Source organism: Anastrepha ludens, chromosome 3 (assembly GCF_028408465.1).
Source record: "Anastrepha ludens isolate Willacy chromosome 3, idAnaLude1.1, whole genome shotgun sequence".
NCBI classification, from domain to species: domain Eukaryota; kingdom Metazoa; phylum Arthropoda; class Insecta; order Diptera; family Tephritidae; genus Anastrepha; species Anastrepha ludens.
In genome coordinates, this window is record NC_071499.1 from 131,185,792 (window position 1) to 131,207,955 (window position 22,164).

The 22,164-nt window shown below is 36.6% G+C and overlaps 1 protein-coding gene across 5 annotated transcripts in view; it reads left to right on the forward strand.

Annotated features, from left to right (window-relative positions):
• Positions 1–22,164, forward strand: part of LOC128859295 (high affinity copper uptake protein 1) — a 60,133-nt gene that overhangs the window by 1,882 nt on the left and 36,087 nt on the right. The window lies entirely within an intron of this gene.

Genomic DNA, 22,164 nt, shown 5'->3' on the forward strand with positions numbered 1-22,164 from the left:
TATTGGAAAGTTATTATGGTAAGCAAACGAAATACCTGCGAACGTGAAAAATGTCAAAGAGAGTAACTCCGAGCAATGAAACCGAAATTTCCGCCTGCACAAACATCACAGGTCAACTTATTGAATGCCCATAGTCGTCGACTCTCGATACAAGTCGCTCACAGAAAAAGGGTGTCATCGCCGCTATGCTTTTTATATTTTTGTTCTTCTATAGTCTTTCAATTACGGCATACATTTTTTTCATTTGAAGAGCCTGTAATTGGCAAGCAATTGTAATGTTGTTGTTGTAGCCACTTACCATGCCCCGCCTAGATCGCTTAGGACCAAGAAACTTGCTACTTCAAATAGAAAAGATAGTTAGATGAGTTGATTTTACGTGGCAAAAGAAGATTTGGTTAATTTTATATAGGGTTCCTGACAAGTATGACATTTTTGAGTATGCCCTTAATACAAAAAACTTGCTTCAGCAAGTGAAATGAAATTTTGCGACCAAGCAAAAAATTCTTTCTGAATAATTTTTAATTTAGCCGAAACGAAATTAAAATCCAACCGAAATACTTACTAAATAGACTTACTAAAACAAAAAAAAAACAAAATTGTATACATTTAGACCAAAAGAGCAACAAGGGTTTAGAGTATTTTTACGACAGATGCATCACTCGACTCCTATCGAAGACATAAAAAATGAACTTTTTGAACTAGGTCATGAAACAACAAATATTCACAACGTACGAATTAAAAACGCTTCGGGAATAAAACAACCTCTGTCACTATTTTCAATTGAACTAAAATTAAACGAAAACAATAAAGACATATACAGTATAACTCATCTACTCCAATGTAAAATTAGTTTTGAGCCACCACGTCAAAAAAGAACAATTCCTCAATGTACAAACTGTCAGAGATACGGACATACAAAAAACTACTGTATGGTAGATCCAGTCTGCGTTAAATGTGCTGGTAAACACATGACAAATATGTGTAAAATTAAGAACAAAGCGGAAACAGACCAAATTAAATGTGCTCATTGTGGCGAAAACCATACAGCTAATTATAGAGGCTGCGAAATCTACAAAAAACTCCAAATACAAAGATATCCGACACTACGCAAAAAAGAAATTCACGCCGCACAAGAACAAGGCAATAATGAACATCACCAGGAAAATCTCGGCACTAATACAAATCAAACCCTTATACCAGGCGTTTCTTATGCACAAGCAGCATCAACGAAAACATTAACAAAAGAATTTAACAACCCTAATAGTACCACATCAAGTATAGATGATTTAACTGAACTTAAAACTATGATGAAACAATTGATAACACAAATGGCCACCATGATGAACATTGTAACCATACTGGTCTCGAAGCTAGATGGTCGCACTAAGTAAAATAAAAATAGCCATTTGGAACGCAAACGGACTTACGCGCCACGAACTAGAACTCAAGACTTTTATTCTAGACAAAGCAATTGATATTATGCTAATATCCGAGACTCATGCAACTCATAAAACTTTTGTAAATATACCCAATTACAACATACACTACACAAATCACCCAGATAACAAGGCTCACGGAGGAACTGCAATAATCATCAAAAAAACAATTAAATACCACGAACTTGATGGTTATAGAAAAAATAACATACAAGCAACGACAGTTTCAATAAATAGCTCAAATGGACCAATAACAATATCAGCACAAAAGATCAATACCTGGAATATTTAAACGGACTAGGAAGCCGATATAGCGCTGGAGGTGACTACAATGCAAAAAATTCTATTTGGGGATCAAGGTTAACAACTTCGAAAGGCCGAAAATTACTAGACGCTATAAGAGAAAATAATGGACACTTCATAAGCACTGGAGAGCCGACATACTGGCCTACAGATATCAGAAAACAACCAGATTTAATTGATGTATGTATTGTTAAAAATATTCCACAATCCCATATCACCATTAAGTCATGTTTGGAGCTATCATCGGATCATTCCCCACTTCTAATGACAATTCTTGGATCTCTGCACCAACAAACTTTTAGAGGACTATATAATAATAAAACAGACTGGAATTATTTCCGACAAAGTGTGGAAGCACAATTGACTGTAAATATTTCATTAAAAACGGAAAACGAGATTGACTCAGCTATAGCTTTTTTCAACGATTCCATCATCAAAGCCCTCACCCTTTCGACACCAAATATAAAAATTCAACAAAAAGAGTCTATTCCAATACATATCAAACAAAAAATTCCACAAAAAAGGAAACTCCGTAAAAAGTGGCAAACTACTAAACATCCCGAAGATAAGGCAAAACTTAACAAATCAACAACTGAATTAAAAACATTATTAAAACAACACCAAGATAAAAAGCTTGAGAATTACATACATAACTTGGGGGCCACGGCAGTTAACAATTATTCCCTATGGAAAGCAACTAAAAACTTAGTCAAAGCAGTTCCACATAAACCTCCCATCAAAACACATCACGGAACTTGGACAAAGACCAATAAAGAGAAGGCAAACACACTAGCTGAACACTTTAAAACAATATTCTCAAACGAAAAAGACAATCAGCACATTGAACAAAATGTAAATACGAGTAACCCAGAAAAGAGAATGAAAATGACAACCTCAGCAGAAATCAGATATCATTTGAAAAATCTGAACAGTAAAAAAGCACCGGGCTTCGATCTAATAAATGGTAAAATACCAAAAGAACTATCTGATGTAGCAATTACATATATACGACAAATATTCAACAGCATATTAAGGACACAATGCTTCCCACGCCTCTGGAAAGTTGCACAAATAACGGCAATCCCCAAACCAGGTAAAAGTGCATCAGAAACGACATCATATCGCCCTATTAGTCTCTTGCCCATTCTTTCAAAAGTGTTTGAAAAAATACTCTTTGCCAGATTAGACAAAATTCTGATAGAAAAAAATATAATACCAAGCCATCAATTTGGATTTAGACGACAGCATTCAACTGTGCAACAAGTCCACAGAGTTATAAACAAAATATTAAATGATATGGAAAATAAAAGGTTCTGCATAGCTGTCTACCTGGATATTGCAAAAGCTTTTGACAGGGTGTGGCATAAAGGACTACTGCATAAGCTCAGCCAAATATTACCACGGAATCACTTCACCATTCTCAAAAGTTATCTGGAAAACCGACATTTTTTTATAAAGTTCGAAGACGAATGCTCAAGCATGATGCAAATGACAGCCCAAGGTAGTGTCCTAGGGCCTCTATTGTACCTGATATTTACAGCAGATATACCGATCCCAACAACAAAAAATTGCATGATAGCCACATTCGCGGATGACACGGTTTTAATGGTATCGGATAAAATAGAAAAAAAACGCGACTGACATTCTTCAACAAACAATAAATAACACCGTATCATGGTTCGATAATTGGGGAATAGAAGTCAACAAAGATAAAACGGTACAAGTAATATATACAAACAGAAAGCCTAGGAAACATAAATTAACAATAAAAAACAATAAAATAAAAATCCTTCCTAGTGCAAAGTACCTTGGCATAACTATAGATGAAAAACTAAATTGGAAACGACATATACAAAACAAACGAAATGAAATCAAAAACAAGTTCAGACAATTATATTGGCTGTTGGCTAAAAATTCAAAACTAAGCCTTAACAACAAAGTAGTGATATATAAATCTATAATCTCACCCATTTGGAAATATGGCATTGAAATCTGGGGCACAGCAAAAAAAAAACCAATATCAAATTAATTCAAAGGACGCAATCTAAAATACTTCGAACAATAACAAAAGCAGGCTGGTATATACCAAACGACGTGATCCACAGCGACCTCAATATCGACACAATAGATGACACAATTAGAAAATACAGCATCAAGCATATACAACGACGAACAAATCATCAAAATGAACAAATGCGCAAACTACCACAATCGGAGAAAGCGGGAAAACGAAGATTAAAACGATTAACTCCAACAGAACTCACAGTTTAACAAAACAATAAAGAAAAACAAAAATAATAATAATAATAATTAATAATAATAATAATTAATAATAATAATAATTAATAATAATACAATACAATAATAATCATAACACAGAAAATAATATAATGTAGCATAATCTGAAGCAAAATTGAATGTTTATCTAGCTTGGTTAGAGAACAAAGAATTCCAATACTACTTTAAAAATAATTACTTATTGTTAAAATTTAACAGATTGTAATTTAAAAAGGGAAATAATAAAAAAAAAAATAATAATTTTTTACCTTCAATAAAAGTGAAATAATTGATAATTAAGTGTAGTGCTTTTGACAATTTGATAGCTTCCAAGTAGTAGGGAAACTGCATAGCAAATGAACTTACAAGGATAGGTACAGTTGGGAAAGTTTCTCTGATATGCCCTTAAGTTCAGATTCACAAATTCGTATAGTTAGCAACGAAATCCAGGTAATTTCATAATGGATTGTAAATGTCTGTCAGACAAGTCTGCTCTGCCTTTGTTGGCCTCTGTCGCATCCATATATGAATGCACGGCGTCGAAGGCTGCACGTTCGAACCCCACTTCAGGCATATAAGTCGCTGTAAAGGCTCCAAGTGGCTTTGTACCATTATTGTAGACTTCTTTTATTTTTTTATTATTTTTATTTTTTTTTTATAATTTTTTTTGTTTTGTTTTGAAGGCAAATCAAGTAACTCGAACCAAATCTATCAAGGTTTACTAAGAATTGGCTATTTTTTTAAGAGTTATAATACAAAACCGAATTACTTTTGAAATGAATATTTTTATATTATAATTTGGCATTTATTTTTTGGAAATAATATCCGGCATATGTCCGCCGCGGCTACGAGTTACATCGTCAATTCGAAGGTCCAATTTTTGACTACTTTTTCCAATAAATCTGGCCTTATGGTGTAAATGGTGGCTTAAAAATTGCAATAACTCGAATGTTAAGTGTGCCGTATTGCAAGTTGAGCCGAATTATTGGAATCAAATATTGTCGATGTTTAGCAGATTAATTTTTGAAAACAAAAATCCAATCAGCAGTAGCGGCAGCTCCTTCCTTATTTTGAAAGAAATAACGGCCGATGATGCCGCCAGTGATCTATGAACTTCGCGAACAGATTTATTAATTTTTATTAATTTTTTTCAAAGTAAATTTCCACAATTTGGAAGCGTTGTTCTGGCATTAAGCGATTCAAGATGACCTGCCAATCCTTACTGAACAGAAATGTCAACACAGTTTGCCATTATCAGCTGTCTAACCACAGTTATCGATATTGCTAGTTCTTAAGCAGCTGAAAAAAACACCCGATACAATTTCTGCTAGCTAAAACTTCTCTGTTCAAAATTAAAACTTTCATGAAACATGCTAGATTTGCAAATCATAATACATACAATAATTTTGAGTATGTTTCTCTTTTGAAAGCGAACAGTTTCTTCATGTATGCGTGCAATACGTATATAGGTATGTACATATTTACATTCTTTACGCTTTTAATGCGTAACAACAACAAATGTTTTATTTTTTGTCATTTTTATATGGCACGCGCCCTTTAAGTCTTCCATTTAAACTGAGATATACATTTTTCAGTAAAATCGCGCTAGCCACCAATGTCAATGGCAAATTTGTTAAGGCCATTATTACTGGACATTGATGGACGCATAATTAACAAGCAAATAGCTGCGCTAATTACTGTCACTATCAGCTATCAGTCAGTTGTCAATAATTAATGAACACTTACATATTTACATAAATATACATTTATTATAGATTTGGTTATTGCATTACGATTTGTAATGATTTGCATGATTCACCCCAAAGGCAACAACAGAAACAGCCGCAGCAGCCGCTGTTGCTGCAAGCGTTAACCACCAGTTGCTGAAACAGCTGAAGCTTCGATTACAATTAACACATAATAATAGGCCGACAATAATATTGACGAAAAAATAAATAAAAAGGGTTTAAGCTTACATACATAGGTGGAAATAGCGGGGTTTTTGATTTCTGCATATGTAATACATAGGTGTGTCATATGGAACCATGCGCGCAGCTGGATTGTGCGTTGATGGCACCTGAGAAACAAAATAAACAAATGTAATAAATATGTAAAAAAAATTAAGCGGCTGGAAAGAAAATGCCGCGTCACGTTAATCCAATACTTAAACGGTGGAAGCGCAACAAAGTCACGTTGCTGTGCTGAATACTCAACGTGAATGTTGCAACAGTTGCGTCAAACTCACTTGTATGCATAAATGCCTACACATACATACACACAAATATACTCAAATGTAAAAGTGAATGTAAGCGGAAGAAACACACACCAACATGCAACTTCGGGCCAAAATTTGAAAGTAAATCTCAATGCCATTCATGCTAACTGTGCAGGAGAAAACTTTTTCAGCAATGTCAGCCAAAAAAACTTGCAACACTGGCAAAATCAGCAGCGATTTTTTTCCATTCTGTATTTTGCTTAATCACCAAGTAGTATGGAACTAATGGCTGGTCTACAGCTGTGGTGAATTACAAAATTATGCTCCTATACATTCTGTGGGAGGTATAAATTAAGGCGTGCAATCCCGTTGTATTTTGCCATTTACGGGATTTCGGGCTTTTGAAAATGAAATCCCAACAATTTCGGACTGTAAAATACTTATTTCAGAACTTCGGAACTCTGAAATGTAAATTCCGAGCCACAGGATTTCTTGGAACCACGCCAAATATTAGCGCTATTTATCGAACTATTTTTCAAAAGGTGGAAAAATCAGTTGAAACACATGAGTCCCGGTATTCGGGATTTTATGTTATGATATGAAATACCCTAATACACATACGCTTGTACGTGTTTATGAGCGCTACTAAAATTGCTTTTGCCTCAATTATTTATTGCATATTTTTTATTTGTAAACAACATAGTCGGTACGTACGTTTCAATGCATACATTTGGCTTGGACTCCCTTCCTTTGTTTGGTGCGGAGTCTTGCCTTTTTCTGTTTCTCCGGCTTGCTATCTGACCAACTTTTAGTTATTGCTGCTGCTGCTTCACACATTCACTTGTATTTGATTCATGTCAATTGATTGTTGCCGTCTCACTGGCTTGTCTCAATCCAAGGCAATCCAGTTGGATGTAACACAAAAGCCAAGTGGCATTAAATATTGAATGGTATCTGTAACTTAGATTTTATTGCAGTAACTCGGCTTGCTTATTCAGCGTAAAATGGTAGCTAATGAGTTGAGAAGAAACGATTGAGGAAAAGCGATTTGGCATGTAAACTAACACACACATTTTATATATAGCGTTAGTAAGAGCGCTTCAACTTTTTTTTTGAATAAAACACAAACGGTTTGACTTTTTTAACTAATTTTTTTTTTATTATCGAGTTTGAACATATACATTTAAGTATGAAATTCGATTTCTTTTGCATGACCACCGCGTGCACGTTTTACGAAGTCCAATCGTTGAACCCAATTTTCGACCACTCTTTTGCATAAATCGGCCGAAATTCCAGCAATTTCGCGTTCAATATTGGCTCTGAGCTCACAAATCGTCGCCGGCTTATTACTGTAGACCAATGACTTCACATTACCCCAAAGAAAATAGTCTAGAGGCGTCAAATCACACGAGCGCGGCGGCCATTCGACCGGTCCATTTCTGGAAATAATGCGCTCATCGAACTTACTCTTCAACAAATTAATTGTAGCGTGTGCTGTGTGGCTTGTGGCCCCGTCCTGTTGAAACCACATGTCGTCTAAGTCCATACCATTCAATTGCGGCCAAAAATAATCGTTTATCATGTCGCGGTATCGATTTCCATTCACAGTAACGTGGCGATCGTTCTCGTCAACGAAAAAATATGGACCAATTACGCCGCCGGCATGTAAACCGCACCAAATAGTGATTTTTTCGGGATGCAACGGTGCCTCATGAATCACGTGTGGATTGCTTTCTGCCCAGTAACGCATATTTTGCTTGTTGACAAAGCCATTGGGCCAAAGTGAGCTTCATCACTGAAGATGATGAAGATGGCCGTAATGCTCTTAAAGTAGCAGCAACAGAACGATTATTTTCATAAAAAATTTGCACGATTTGCAATCGTTGCTTGATGAAATGTATACTAATGAAGTTTACAAATGACAAGCGAAAAATAAAAAATATTGCGTCGTTCGCCCTCCCTATCGGAAAAAAGTTGAAGCGCACCTATTGAAAAACGCAATATTTACATATATTAATCTTTCAAGTGATTGCAAGGTGACCTAAATTTGTTTCTAAAACTCGGAGTTGGGCAGCATTTTTTGTTCGATTTACTATTTCTCTTGTTTGATTCCGTAGTTACTTTCTTTTTTTGAGCGGAGGTCTTTTAGAGGCTATGTTCACTAATATTTTGAGTACTTCCTCTTCTACGAGCATTTGTATTTATTCAAGCAACTAAAAGCGCAAGATAAGATATTGTTGGGCTCACAAGTAAAGAAGTTTTGGCAAGTTACAAGTCAATGTTGTTGTTGTTATCATTATTATTATTATTATTACTACTATTGCCATTCTTGCTTTTGCTTGTCGAGGGTGTTGCACCAGCCTAGCTCAGTTAGCCTAACAGTTGTCGCTCAAGAAACAATTTTTCGACGAGATCGGATCGAAGAACCATCGCCGACTATATTCTTCAATATCAACTAAGGTAGAATGTCGACTCTGCACACCTTAAATACAGCTTGGTTCAAGTGCCAAATCTGAGAGTCATTCATTCCTTAAATACTTAGAACAAGGCCAGAAAAAGTTCCTTCGCTATTCTCGAAAAACATTTCCGGGTCTTAGCTTTATTGTTTATTTCGAGGAAGCTAATACATGAATGAGTTTTCTTAGAGCGAACCAAGTACTAGAGTGCATTGGGGCCTTTGGCAAGCAAAATGGTTTCGAGGGTGTTGCACCAGCCTAGCTCAGTTAGCCTAACAGTTATCGCTCAAGAAACACTTTTTCGACGAGATCGGATCGAAGAACCAAAGCAAAATGGTTTGGAAGCTGTTTTTTCTTAATCTACTGCTGTTGAGTCGCAAATGGCGTACGAAAGCAGAATTTTTTCACTGCGAGAATTCAGTTAGTCCGGTTGAATTTTGCGCAGCACTGTTCGTGAAAGTCCAACACTGTTTTCTTTCTTCATTCCAACATTTCTCTCTTGCACACAGCGGTCGAAAATTGCAGCTCACAACTTAATTTTGCGTTTTTCTATTGGACCATCGGCGCGAGCAGACCTTAAGTTTTTGTCTTTAAATTTTTGGTAACGGCATCGGGCTTTTCTGCGTTCAAATACAAGTATTTTAGCAAATCTGAAATTGGAATGGCTGAAAATACTATTTTACTGCCCGCCATCATAACTATCAAGAAGCTTTTAGGCTTCGTTAAGGAGTGGGAATGTTAAAATTGCTCTAGTCGACTTTATTTGCATTCATATAAAATTCATGCCAAATTAGGTATGAAAAATTCAAATCTATTCCGAAAGCAAAACGTAAAAATTCTGACAGACGAATTTTAGTTAGCGAAATGCAATGCGGATGTAAGATCTCCACATATCCTTCTCTACTTGCTAATCCATAAATCTTTTCGCTGCTGTGCTTTGCGCAAAGAAATTTATTGCAATGATTATGGCAATAAAAAATTGCAATTTTACAACATCCTCAAGCATTAAAAACTTTCAAATAAGAACCAAATTGCTAGAAAGCTTTCATTTCAATCAAATAAACGTTGATTAAATCGGAGCAACAGAGTTTTTCGGATGAAACAAACGCGCAGAAATCTGCTTTGAAATGTTGCAAAACCCATTTAGTTCATTGACCTAGAAGTGATAGCAGCAGCAACAATGAAAGAGCCAACTACACGCCATAAACAGAACTATAACAGCAATAAACAATAACAGTTTAAACCCTCTGCAGTAAAACGTAGTTGTAGCGTACGGCTATCTCTTATGGGACCAGTACTGGTTCACGCTCCAGATAATGATTTTACTCGAATATATTTGTATGCGGCGATGTGCTAGCAATTGGACTGCTTTCAACTATACTGAATGCTTTCTGAACTGGTTTCGTTTTGGACAATTCACTACAACAAATTCTGTAGAAAGAAAAACCAATTGAGGGGCCACAAGCCTGCGTACATTCCTTCCATATGCTTTGATAGTCATAAAATATTTCCCCTAAATTCGTAGATAATGTCAATCCGGAGTTCTTACTTTGCTGGCCAACTTTTTCTCAGTATATTTTGCAGTAGCTGATTGCAGTATGCAGCGTTACTATGGTCATACGAGTATTGAACACGCCAGACCACAAGTTACTACTGCTGTCAAATTATTTCACATATTCGTACGTAGATGAAGACTCAACAATGCCGCGACTGGCCAAAAATATAGCTCTAGTCAGATTCCATTTAGTTAACGACAAATAAGATTTTTATTTTATTCAGGCAGTTTTACGGCGCAATACAAATGCGTGAAGTCGCCGCCCTCTTCAGAAAAAAAAAATCCCAACTGGCGTTTAGATAATGGAGATAAAATATGAATGGTAATGTCGTTTTCGGTGTGTTTGTACTAAGCTTTATATGAAACATTGCAAAGCTTCCAAATAAAAAATTATAATAATAAACTCACCCAAGAAAGGCGGCAGTTTTTTTAAGAACCGAAATCTAAAATTATTCCGCTGCAGAAAAAATTAAAAAAACTAAAGTTTCAAAGTGTATCATCAATTGTCGTCAAGTTTTTAGTCCCCTGTTGGAGTAGCATATTAAACCGCGTCATTCCGGTAACCTAGAATTGACTGACGTGTGAAACTAAGAAACCCTTTTTAGTCCCCTCGTTAACGATGGCGCTGCCGATGCCGATGAAAACTGAGCAAAAATGGTCGTACTCTGCACTCATTTTACATTAGTTTGGAGGCAGTTACGAAATACCTAGTATGAAACTGGCTCACGGAGCCTGTCTCCAGTGCCTACACATACATACATATTTACGAGTACATACATATTTGTATAAACTTTTTTCTTACCTGAAAAAACAAATGCCAAACTTTCGCTCAAGCTTCGTTCGCGTCTTTGGGTAGCATTTTGTGATTTTCTTTCACCTAACTGCTTACAAAACTATCAGTTTGTATTTAATTTGCTGCCAGAAATATGCGCCCGTGCAAAAAAAGTGGTTTGTCTACATTCAAATATAAGATGAATAGCTCTTAACTGCTCTTACTATTTCAACTTGTATACTCCCTTTGCAGTAGTGTTCTATTATTCATGTATTTACAAGTAGTTTTGAACTCACGACATGCGCTTGTCGGACCTGCAACTTTGTTTAAGACATTGAAGTATATTTGTATATACATATGTACATATGCATGTGTGTATGTATGCATGTACCAGAGTCATATTAAATGTGCGCTGTTTTCCAGAGTCTTTCTTATCGTTTGCGTTCATAAATCTTGTAAAGCCCACGCTTTAACCGCCTTTGAGTGTAAATGCTATTTATTTTCGCTGCAATTTTTGCTTTCTGTTTGCAAAAACAATTTTTTCTTTACAATGACCTCTTGATTTTATTTATTTAAAAATGTATGGCCATAACTTCTGAGCTGTGCGCAATTTAGCCTTATTAATTAAGGCAGCCAACATTTTATTTTTCAACATATTGCATACCGTTATATGTATGTAAGTATGTGCCTATCTAAACTACTGGGAAACACTAAACTGAAAAAAAGAAGATCAAATAAAACATAAATAAATAGTCAAAACTTTGCATTAGTGGCGCTGCTATTATTGTGAATAAAGGTCGAGTATACACCATACATATGTACCTATCAGCATATGTGCCTGTGTACTTATTTGCCTTATCATGCATTCGTGAAAACAAACTTAAGAGCTGCCGATAATTGAAAATTCTTGTCCTTGATCGTCGCTGATACCCAGAAGAAAGAGTAAAAGAATGCGGCAAGAAAAAATTTAAGTAAAGGAATGATAAGTACAATGACAGTTATTGGCTGTCTTCTCACCTTAAAAACGTTCGCTTTGGTTTTATCTTTTTCTTCACTTAAATGTCACGAGACAACGTGGGAAAATGTGTGGGTAGACCAGCGAATGTTTCCACTGAAATAGTTTCTTCGTCTGTTTTCATGTCTTTCGACAAAATGGAATCGAAGGGTATATTCAGTTTGTCGGATATCTTCCAATGTAGTAGAAGTAAGCCAAGCTAATAAACTCTTATAGAAGTTTTATGATTGGGTTTTATGATTTAATTATAACAATAATCAATATATATATACATATATGCCTATGAAACCGGTATATGTGAAATAAAAGATGCGTTTATAATTTAATACTAGATAAAGGGCCCGTCTGTTAACTCTCAGATAATTTGTGAATGTCTCACCAAAATCATTGTTCAAATTTAAAGCCAAAACTCGCCTTTTTCAAAATTTCGTAAGAAGCGAAGCTCAAAATTGCATCCATTTGTATATAGCGCCATCTATGTATGTGTGAATTCCTATTTCATATGATATACAACTGGTGCATTTGTGGTGAGATAAAACAGGCAGTTAAAAATAAATATTCTTTATATATTTTTTGGGAGCATTCTTTATCTAATTTTAGGACTGTAGTGACAGACCATGGACGAATATACAGTCGATTTTATGTATCTGTAGGTAAGTCCAGCTCTCCGGTCCAGCTCTCCAATTCCCATCCAACTAAAGTAATCCCTACTGACCTCACTGTCAGAAAGTGAACAAAATATTTGAGAGCCAGCCAGAGCTTTGCCAGAGCTAAGCTCATGAAGCCATATGTATGAAAAATCCAGCGAGTAGCTGTTCTGATTCAACAGAGGGAACTGCAGAATTTTTCAAAGGTCTTCTACCGTGATCAGGCCACCTGCACAACAACTCTATTTTTACTATGTAAAGTGATGGAAAGCCTTTAGCTAGAAATATAAAATTTAACCAAAGTCATCTCGCCGCAAACAGGGACGTTCTTAATTGCTTTCACGCTCTTCTTTCCACTTTCCTTATACTTTGTTTGGTGCTGTAATGCGATTTTTGCATAAAACAATATTTTCAATTGCAAGAAAGCGGCAAAGAATAAATTTGCTTATACATATATATACGAGTGCATGCAATCTCATTATCTGGAAAGGAGCCGGTGAGCTGCTGCATTACTGTTATTAAGCTGAGTGTGTGCGTCTGTGCCTGCACTATCTGACCGTTGTAGGTGGGTTCAAGATATTATAGTATTTCTTGTTGTTAAAAAAATGCAGCTGCATCAACGGAACCTTATTGTTTGTACAAATAAAGCTTTACCAAGTGCAACGCTTGTTTACGTTCTTTGTTTTCTTCATATTTTGCTGTGTTACACTCTGCTTCTGCTCAAAATTTTCTTTTCGCCTTTGCTTTCTAGTTCGCTCGTCGAAAGTGCGATAATATTTTTTGTCTACTTACCAGCCTAGCAGCTACCTGTTATTGTTGTTACTTGTAGCTCTGTGTTTTGATGTTTTAAGCTGACACAAGACTGGTTGAGGCGCGAAGTACAAAGGTCAAAAATCTCAGTTTTTTTTTGCCGGAACTGACAGCTGTTTTAAGATCAATAAGAATTTTTCTTTTTGTAACTGAAACGCAACATATGCGGACACAGTTTCATTCGACTTCACAATTTGCAGGGAATTTCGGAAATCGGTTTTTTATTATTATTTTTTTTTATTATTATTTATTATATATTTATTGCATCCCAAAAAGAAGTAATTTTTATTATTATTTTATTATTTTTATTATTATTATTATTTGTATTATTATCATTATTGTTTTCATTATTATTATTGTTTTTTTTGTTATTATTATTATTTTTTAATTTAAATAATTCAATTTTTACGTTTAACTCTAAAAAGTTCTCGGGGACTGATTTCCTCGCTTTATTTCCTTGAGTGCTCTGAAAGATTTGACGGGACTAAGAATCAATTCGTAGGGATACGAATTAAACGTGGTTAGAGCAAGGATATTGATAGGTGTTTCACTTGGTAAATTCATCTTCTGCTTGCACAAAAGTTTCTTAGTACGTGGCGACAGGCTTCGTAAAGCCTTGAAGTCTCATCAACGTTTCTGCTGCTGCCCCACCTCATGCGCTTTTTCCACCTACAAGTGGGACCAAATGAACTGAGTCGCATTCCACCATTACCTCTACTAGCCGCACTATTCTCTTTGCACTTCCCTCTACTCACAAACCCCCGTTTCTTTTCTTCTCCCCCAAACCTCCCATCTCCTAGCCCATTATTGAACGTGGGCTTCAAGCTGTTGTCAAATGAGAATTCAACTCCTATGCGCAACTTATACATTTGTATTTTTTGTCTTACGATGAAGCATAAATCAACTTTTCCACCAATTAAAATCTCATGAATACTAAGAATCTGGCATGATATTTCGGCCACAGCAGATGTCTTCCGATTCTGATTCCCATTTTTCTTCTCTCTACATCGCCTGTCTCAAAATATTGTTTATCTACGAGAAGTGGAAAATTTCGTTTACAACATGACAAATTGTTGCTGTGTACATACACGTACATGAGCACTTAAGTGTGCGTGTTCTTTTGATTATACTTATACAATAGAGATTTTAATTACTCGTCATACGCTGCGTATACGCAACGCATTACGTGCAATGACTGTGAATTCTTAGAATTCGTGGAAATCGTAAGTATGGAAATATATAGTCCAATATTCGACATATATTATATTGCTATATATTTTATTATATATATATATATATATATATATTCAGGACAAATTTGTCGTTAAATTAAGCAAAAATATTTGAATTCTCTTAAAAGCATGCAACATCGTAATTGGGTTTTAGTTACGAATTGTCTAGGTTGGTTAAAAAGTAGAGAAATCAAAATTTATACGCTATTTGAATACAGCTTGAGCAAGCAAGAAGTATTATTTCGAATTATCTATTCATTGTTTGCTTACGAGCCACTTGAAGTGGACGTGACGGCTTTTTTTTGTGTTTTGCAATGGCAAGCACAACAAATCTTGAAAGGGTTAAAGAAATATGTTGTGCATCGATGGGGTTTCGAGTTTAAACGGTGTCGTAAAAGCTTTGAAGGTTAACCTCATCATGACAAATGCAACCTTGTGTTAGTTGTTTGTAATTCGCTATTTGTTGTGTTTGTGATCTTTTATTGTATGTTAGCTTTGCGGCATTCAGTGTGAGTGTTCTCGTACTCCTGCATATTTTAATAAAGATTTTACACATTTCATGCTATTGTGTGGCTAGATATAGGAAATCCTTGTCATATTTTTTGTACTATTTTTTTATTTATTTCTTTGTTAAAAATAAGTTATAAAAAAATGTATACGTATGTATGTAACATATTTATAAGAGAAACCGACTACTCAGAATTTTGTCTCATTGTGTGTTGATATAGACTATAGAAGTAGACTATATAGAAATACATTTTAAAATCGAGTTATAGTATTACTAAAGAAATTTAAAAGTAAATCATAACCTTCTTACCAATAAACCCTTACCTATAACCTTCTTAATTTTTTTTATCAGATTCACTATTTTCCTGTCTTTCAGTAATTTTTGAGGGTTCAAATTTAAAGATTTGTTTAATTTTTTATAATGCATTTACTGTTACACGACCTGTAAGTTTTGTTGAAAACAATTATATAATATAACAATGATAAAACATCTATGGCATATGGAAGAAAATTGAGAGACTTGATCACAAAGCACGAAGACTTGATCCCGAAAAAATCACTGAATGGTGCGGTTTACATGCCGGCGGCGTAATTGGTCCATATTTTTTCGTTGACGAGAACGATCGCCACGTTACTGTGAATGGAAATCGATACCGCGACATGATAAACGATTATTTTTGGCCGCAATTGAATGGTATGGACTTAGACGACATGTGGTTTCAACAGGACGGGGCCACAAGCCACGCAGCACACGCTACAATTGATTTGTTGAAGAGTAAGTTCGATGAGCGCATTATTTCCAGAAATGGACCGGTCGAATGGCCGCCGCGCTCGTGTGATTTGACGCCTCTAGACTATTTTCTTTGGGGTAATGTGAAGTCATTGGTCTATTGTAACAAGCCGGCGACGATTTGTGAGCTCAGAGCCAATATTGAACGCGAAATTGCTGGAATTTCGGCCGATTTATGCAAAAGAGTGGTCGAAAATTGGGTTCAACGATTGGACTTCGTAAAACGTGCACGCGGTGGTCATGCAAAAGAAATCGAATTTCATACTTAAATGTATATGTTCAAACTCGATAATAAAAAAAAAATTAGTTAAAAAAGTCAAACCGTTTGTGTTTTATTCAAAAAAGTTCAAAAGTTGAAGCGCTCTTACTGAAAAACGCTTTACATACATACTTACAGTATAATAAGTGAGCAGCTGTTATTTGTAGTAGCGTGTTTATTGTAGTAGCGTGAAAATCGTATGTGAACCAAAAACTCTCGTCAGTGTTCTACTTATTTGTTGTAATTTTTTTCCTATTTTATAATAATTTTATACAGCTGATTTTTTAGCCTCGCCCTTGGGTTTTGTTTAAACATGTGTTGTTAAAATTTCATAAAAAAAACTGTTGTGGTCATTGAACTGCATCAAAGAAATGCATTACTCTTTTTATATATTACAAATTTAATCCATTTTTTATTGGAGTTCCTTTACATATATATGCATCTCTGCATGACCTTTTCATTTACTAATTTTAGAATGAGTTTAAAACTTACATATACAACTTTACGACATTGTTTCCATCCATGAGTCGGTAGTCAAAATCAGAAAAACCGCATTAATACACAGCGATCAGTAGAAAACAACCAAAACCGCTGATTACACTATGTATGTGTGTAGGTATGATTTTGTATATAAAGCAGAAGTGAGTTGCATATGTATGCATGTACGTAAGTGCAGTATGTGCTATGTGCATGCAAATATTATATCAGGTGCAGCAAAAAGTTCCCAACTTTTTTTCCATTTATTTCTGCGGAATTAATTTTGTTCTTTTTTTTTTGTTTTGTGCTCACATGCCGGCCGATTCAGCGACTTTTAGGATATTATCAACATTTTCGACGATTGGCGCTCCAGCTCTCTTCATTTTTGTCGTAATTTTTACCTCTTTTTTGTAAGGCTGTAATAAACAAATGGCTTCTCAAAATTCAAAACAACTTTTTCGCAGTGATTCTCTTAAATCGCCGTATGGCATGTCACAATGCTATGTCTATTAGCTCATGAGAAATAGCTCACTAAAAGAAACCAGCTGAGCTTTTACTTCATCTAACACAAGGTGGCGCAAAATAAAACACCCAATTTTTCTTTTTGAATACATTTTTTACTAAATAAACAAAAATTATGGTGAGTTGTGGAAATGACATGAAATCGTTTATTTGACCTTTGCGCGCCATTGCTTGTCTGTTTGTATACTGCAGATGTCTGATTTACAAGTGTCGAATATGATTGATGTACGACGCCATTTGAAGAAATTATAAATCTTCCGATAAGGTGATGCGTTTTGCAGATTTAATTTATTCAAAGTAAGCACCGAAGAGTTACAAATATAAAAACTTTATTTCGCATACTTTTTGCACAGCATGTGAGCATTCACCATATGCCTAAAGAATAATAAGAGTTGCACGCGTGAATATGAGTCACATGTGTAAATATTTAAATTCGTGTACCAATTTCTACAGAAATTAATTTTACGATGAATTTTAATTTTGATCATTAAGTTACGCAGCTCCCATTTACTTTTTTATGTAAAATACAAGTTTCCGATGTAATTTTTTTAATTCTGTACTTTAAAAGTGCCCATTAAAACATGGTTTTGGGAAAGATGGATTAATAAAAGCCCATAAAAGCGTGTTTTTGCGTATTTTTACCTCCACTCTTCTTAAAAATCGTATGTGACAAAGGCTTCATCATCCTATACTAAAATCGAAGCTTAAATCTTACATTAAAATAATCGTAAAAAAACCGGTTTGGAATAAAATTAAGTGAAATTAGAAAAGTGGGAATAAAAAGACCAAAAGCACTTTTTATGTATTTTTAGCTCTACTCTTCTCAAAGCCATGACGTAATGGGCACTATTAGGCAGTAGAATCGTGGTCAGCGACCTGTTTTTTTAATAAAAAGTAATAATTTTAAAAAATTAGTAAAATAATTAAAATCAATAAAAAATTATATTTTTTTTCAAAATTTTGTCTCTCTTCTGGTACCTCCCGACAACTGCTGGAGTTTCTATTTTTTTGTTGTGTATCTCATTTTGTGGTGTACTTCATTAGGCGCAACAGAATTATTTGAAGCAAAAACCCGTCGCAGTGGACAAAGCTCTAGGACCGTCAAAATACTGTTATCAGGACAGACGCGCGATGCCTCCTGATGTCTCCCTTGCAACACATTCACAATGAGGATTCTATGCTCTACAGTAAAATGCTCCGTAAGCAAGGAATCAGCCCTGCAGACATTTGCTAGAGCTAGAACCACCTCCTGGGCGAGTAAGGAGGCATCTCTTCGACTACACCGACGAGATCTAGGACTGAACACGACTGCAACTACTGGATCTGACAGTATATAGGCAGGCATGAAACGACATTCATCTCTCACCACCTTCCTAACCTCCCGACCCCTGAATGTCGTTATAGCAGTCCAACCACCACCCATTGCAGACGAAGAACTTCAATTGCCTCGAGAGACGCACGTAACTTTCAATCAATTACTGTCTATAGGTATTGTGGCAAGTTAAACTCCTACTTATCCAGAATCGACTCCGATATACTCACCAAACAAACGTTTGGTTGGAACGTTTTTTGTCGATTTTTAATTTTTTTCTAGCACTTGCAAGCCAAAAACCCAATTTTAGGCAGATTTGCAAGATCAATTAAATGTAAGTATAATAATTATTGGCAAAAAACGAAAAAGGTCCCTCGAATATCTGATGAATTATGTGAGAAAGTGCTGTGCAAAATTTCACAACGATTGGTCCAATAGGGTTCTAGTTATGACGTACACGGCCTTCAAAAGTGGCAAGTTTCATAAAAATGTTTAAATTTTTGTAGGTATAGAATCTCGGCCTGGAGCAGCGTCCGTTAAATACTCATAACTTTGTCGAAATTCCATCGACTTGAAATTTGTACATAATATGCTAAGTTTTGATACCTGAGGTAAGTCATATGTACGCTTTCAATTCGAAGTCACTGTTGGAAGCGATGTTATATTTTCTTATCTGACACCTTTTGTGTTCCTACAGTCAAATATCGCTGCTTTTGTCTTTTTGTATTTGAAACAAATTCACTTTCGACCGCAGATAAAACCGGCGGTACACATTCAACTTTTACTACTATCGCCTAATGAAGTTAACTGCGGTTGTGGTGGTCTAACATTGTGTTAGATAGAAAATTCACAGCGCTGGAATTTTACATTTCTTGATGTGCTATAATTATCACGTTGGGTAGATGTTTATGCAACAAAGGCAAGGTGTGATACAAAAAAACAGCATAGTTGAAAGCATTTCGTGCGGCAGCCAGACAATCCCTTTTTGGTGAGTTTTGTCTATTCGCCCGAGATCTCGCGCGATTTTCGAATAACAATAACTATCTTTTTCGCACAATTTTCATAACTTGCAATTTCCACTAATTACTATACGTTTTTTCTGCAATTGTTGTTGAACGGTCAAAGTGTTTGGACGTCGTTGCATGCAGATAAATACTTGTGCTTAATTAGTTCGGTTTAGTGCTATAAATAACGGTATTGTTTCTATGGTATGGTAAACAGCTACATATTTGTTGGTACGCGCTGCTTTTTCCTGTCGCCATCCCTCAGCGTTCCTGTTGCCCCGCAACCAATCACATTGTGCAGAAATTACTGCAGAATTGTGCTCGTTAACAGTTGCAAGTGCAATAACGGAAGGACCCAAGAAGGACTAGCCGAGAGAAAAGTGAAAGACATGCAATGGCACACATGAGCAGCACAACTTCTAACCGCCGACACTTATTCTGAGAAATTGGCATTCCAGCAATTGCCGTGGCATGTTTAAGCCGAACTGTATATGTATTTTGAATATGACACCTAGGAGTGCAATTTGCTATTGAGTGTTGACTTTGCTGGCGAATGCATGCACTTATGCAAAGGGTGTTCCGAAACAACAAAAGACACCAGTTGTATACTTAATTAAATTCAATATTATTGCTAGACCTACACTTTTGTCCATCTGTTAGGCAATTTCTGAATGCCTCGGCAGAAGCAACGACCACTTATAGAGGCAAACCAGTCATTGAGGCATTTTTTCACATCTGCATAGGAAAAAGAGTGGCACTCTATAAGCACGTGTCGTAACTGCGTAGTAATACGAGTATTTATTTATTTATTTAATAATCTACAAATGCAGTATTTCTTCTTCTTCTTAATTGGCGCTATAACCGCTTACGCGATTTTGGCCGAGTTTAACAAAGCGCGCCAGTCGTTTCTTTCTCGTGCTAACCGGCGCCAGTTGGACACACCAAGTGAAGCCAAGTCCTTCTCCACCTGATCTTTCCAACGCAGAGGAGGTCGCCCTCTTCCTCTGCTACCACCAGCTGGTACCGCATCGAATACTTTCAGAGCCGGAGCGTTTGTATCCATTCGGACGACATGACCCAGCCAACGTAGCCGCTGGATCTTTATTCGCTGCGCTATGTCTATGTCGTCGTAAAGCTCATACAGCTCATCGTTCCATCGTCTGCGATATTCGCCGTTGCCAACGTGCAAAGGTCCAAAAATCTTACGCAGAATCTTTCTTTCGAACACTCCAAGCGTCGCTTCATCGGATGTTGTCATCGTCCAAGCTTCTGCGCCATACGTTAGGACGGGCATGATGAGAGTCTTGTAGAGTGTTAGTTTTGTTCGTCGAGAGAAGACTTTACTGCTCAGTTGCCTACTTAGTCCAAAGTAGCACTTGTTGGCAAGAGAGATTCTACGTTGGATTTCAAGGCTGACATTGTTATCGGTGTTAATGCTGGTTCCTAAATAGACGAAGTCTTTTACAACCTCGAAATTATAACTGTCTACAGTGACGTGGGTTCCGATACGCGAGTGCGCCGACTGTTTGTTTGAAGACAGGAGGTACTTCGTTTTGTCCTCGTTCACCACCAGACCCATTCGCTTTGCCTCTTTATCCAGTTTGGAGAAGGCAGAACTAACAGCGCGGTTGTTAAGGCCAATGATGTCAACATCAGGTTAAAGAAGTCACACGACAGCGAGTCACCCTGTCTGAAACCTCGTTTGGTATCAAACGGCTCGGAGAGGTCCTTTCCAATTCTGACGGCGCTGCTGGTGTTGAGCAACGTCATCTTACATAGCCGTATTAGTTTTGCGGGGATACCAAATTCAGACATCGCGGCATACAGGTAACTCCTTTCCGTACTGTCGAATGCAGCTTTGAAGTCGACGAAAAGATGGTGTGTGTCGATTCTCCTTTCATGGGTCTTTTCCAAGATTTGGCGTATTGAGAATATTTGGTCGATGGTGGACTTTCCAGGTCTGAAGCCACACTGATAAGGTCCAATCAGTTGGTTGACGGTGGGCTTCAGCCTTTCACACAATACGCTCGCTAGAACCTTATAGGCGATATTTAGAAGACTAATAATCCCGCGGTAATTGGCACAAATTGCAGGATCGCCCTTCTTATGGATTGGGCAGAGCACACTTAAATTCCAATCGGCAGGCATGCTTTCATCCGACCATACTTTGCGTAGGAGCTGATGCATGCACCTTACTAGCTCCTCGCCGCCATGTTTGAATAGCTCAGCCGGCAGTCCGTCGGCGCCCGCGGCTTTGTTGTTCTTTAGCCGCGTTATCGCTATTCTCACCTCGTCATGATCGGGTAGCGGAACGACAATTCCGTCGTCAACGATTGGGGTATCGGGATCTTCACTTTCTCGGTGACATGCGCAGCTGTCACTGTTTAATAGGTTCGAGAAGTGTTCCCTCCATAATTTAAGATTGCTCTGTACGTCAGTCACCAGTTCGCCGTCTTTGTTCTTACAGGAACACGCCCCGGTCTTGAAACCTTCTGTAGAATTTTCGGGCGTTGTTCCTGTTGGCCAGCATCTCAAGCTCTTCGCACTCACGTATTTCGGCCTCTCGTTTCTTCTT